Here is a 3,179-nt window from a genome sequence, read left to right as displayed (position 1 = left end):
ATGAGGCGCTGTGCTCCAAAATCTCCAGTGAATACTAATTCTGATGATTAGCAATCGTGTTTTGTTTTGCTGTTTAGAGTGTGGTCCTTTCCAGAGGTTTGCTACAAATGTCACCAGAGACGATTTAATGAGAGGAGATATTTTGTAATGGCTCTTGCCGGTATTTTGCACGCGATAGACAAATTCTGGCTACCGTGTGACTGGATTTTTAAGGAGATCTCTTGTGACTTAGCGGCATATACAATTAGCCGCGGGGTTTCACCCGCAGCTAATTTTCGGGCTAAAGTCCCGCGACGCGGGGATTAGCTATTCAATAAAATAGCTATTTATTTTTAACAGGACTTCCACGGAAAACACACTGATTCCGCAAGAACTGCGGAATCAGTATGTTATTCATGGTTGCGCGAGGCCGAATAGGGCGGCCTCACGCAGATTTTACCTCGCACCTACATGAGGTGCAAGGTAAAGCCTAACAGCAGGGACTCGCGCGTGGGGTCTCGGGGACACCCGCGCGTGGAGACCCCGCTAATTAAATCCTGACCTGCGCGATAATTAGCCGCGGGGTAAACCCCGCGGCTAATTGGATATGCCCCGATGGGGTATATTTACTAAAGTGCGAGTTTTTAGAAGTGGCGTTGTTGCCCATAGCAACCAATCAGGTTATACTCTTCATTTATCTAGCATCTTTTAGAAGAGAATAGCTAGAATCTGATTGGTTACTATGGGCAATAGCTCCCTTTCTAAAAACCCTCACTTTAGTAAATACTAAATATACCCCTAAATGTGTATTAAGTGAAAATATACATTCTGGGCTTTAAAAGAGGTGTGCAAACAGTGTCACTGCTCTGTGGGTGGCACCATCACTGCCCTGCGGTCACTGCATCTGGCTAGCAGGGTGCTGTTCCAGCCGTGTCACTGCTGCAATGCCTTTGGACTCTCCGGACATGCACGCTGCAGTGTATACGGCACTTTGCAGCAACCTGAGGATACTCCTGCGGTGCTGCTGTTCTTCCCGTCGCTGGCGGCCCTGCCTCCTTGGCGTGTTGTAATGCGGTTGGGGTACATGGCTGGCAGAGGGCGCTATATAGCCCTGTGATGGGGTTGTATACATTTATATTGCTCAGCTTCCATTCCATATGTAAATAAAAGTCAAATTGCTATTTTATAGTCCATCATATAAGAGATATAACAGATAAGTTAGGTTTTAGGGCTCCCGGGGGGACTTAGGGTTAGGCACCCCCGAGGGGAGGTTAGGGTTAGTAACCCCCCCGGGGGACTTAGGTTTAGGCAGAGGGGAATGGGGGGTTAGGTTTAGGCACTTGGGGGGGAGGTTAGGGTTAGGCACTCCTAAGGGAGGGTTAGGGTTAGGGGGTAGAATTAGGTTAGCGATACTTACCTCAGGGACGATCGGGATCTTCACCCTTGCCGGGCTGCCCATGTCGGGATTTGAACCGCCGGCCTTGTGGCACCTCTTAGACTGCATGTGTTCTTCTAACACCCATCTAATTTTTTTTTGTGGGTTTTCTACAAGTTCGGTCCTGTACTGTAAATCTCACTCTCTGTTCTCTTATGTAAAAACTATAGATGTTCGGTTCGGTTCTCCAGAAATCTAAATCCACCCGAATTTCGTGAAATTCGATCAATCTGAGTCGCGGTTCTGATATTTTTGTGGTTCGGAATTCGGATTTTAAATCCAATTTTCGGGTTTTGGATTGCATAAATTACATAATTTTAGCTGTTTTTGAAAACTTTTTATCTATTTTTTTTTTTTACAAAAAATTCAGATCCAAGACCAAAACCAAAATACCAGAAGGTGGTTTTGCAAAACCAAAACACGAATCCAGATTCAAAACCAAAACACGCTGGTCAGCGTACATCTCTAGTAAAAACTAGGACGACAATGTGTAATGTATGGCTTTGTGAAATGACAATTTCCCAGCTGTTAATTTTGCAAATTCCTAGCTGCCAGAGAAATGGCATTAATCCAGCAGTTTCACAAAACCACGTTCTAGTAAATGTCCCCCAAGATACATCTGTAAGTTGCACAATGCACTTAGGCGCAACTCTAAAGCAGGTTCATAATGTAGATCTTTACATTACTGTAACCTCTTCCTATCTGGCCTCACCAACTTCCATCTCTCTCCTCTCCAGTCTGTCCTCAATGCTGCTGCTCAGCTCATCTTCCTCTCCAAATGCTCTACTTCTGCCTCCCCTCTCCTACAAGCCCTCCGCTGGATCCCCTTCCCTTTCAGAACCCAATTTAAGGTTCTCACACTCACTTACAAAACCCTCACCCATTCCTCTCCCGTTTACATCTCTGACTTCATCTCCCTGCAGACTCCTGCCCGACCGCGTCGGATTGCGCACGCCGCCTCTCATGCTAACTGATTACTTCCTCCCACTCCTGCCTCCAAGATTTTGCCCGTGCTGCTCCTCACCTTTGGAACTCTCTCCCTCTCTCCATCAGACTCACCACCTCTCTAGAAACCTTCAAACAGGCTCTCAAGACCCACTACATCATCAAAGCTTTCCAGCTCTTATCCTAACTTGTGGCTACGCGCTCCTTCCTCCCTGTCTACCCCATATGTGTCACCCCTGTTTGTCTGCCTCTCCCCTTTAGAATGTAAGCTCTTACCAGCAGGGCTCTCTACCCTTGTGTGCGTCTCCTTACTTTACTTTCATCTACTTCTTACTCCACACTAGGGAACCTAACACTTAGTTGCTTATGATCTGCTGCTTATTTGGGTGTTATGGTCACTAATATAGCAATGTATATTATCCATGTCCTTATCTTGCATTGTATTGTATTGTTCTGTAAGTCGCTGGTTACCGATTTTTATTTATGTACTTTGTAAGGCGCTGCGGAACACTTGTGGCACCATATAAATAAAGGATAATAATAATAATAATAATAATAATAATAATAATAATAATAATAATAATAATATATTTTTTTAATTTCCTCCTGTTTTCATTCTTTAAAAATACATAGCAGGTAATCCTTTGAAATATAAATATAAAGTTTTCGAACAAAAGGAAAAGTGATTGAGCTGCTTGTTTTCTTGTAATAACAAACTTGAAATGATATCAGCATTTAATATAAGGAGCTTTTAAACTTTATCTTTTTTCAAGCCATTGAACAGTTATTCAGCTATAAAAGACATTAAAGTTTAAAACTG

This window comes from Taudactylus pleione, unplaced genomic scaffold (assembly GCF_031769625.1).
Source record: "Taudactylus pleione unplaced genomic scaffold, aTauple2 ptg000031l, whole genome shotgun sequence".
Classification (NCBI taxonomy): Eukaryota; Metazoa; Chordata; class Amphibia; order Anura; family Myobatrachidae; genus Taudactylus; species Taudactylus pleione.
Note: the sequence above shows the minus strand (reverse complement) of the source record.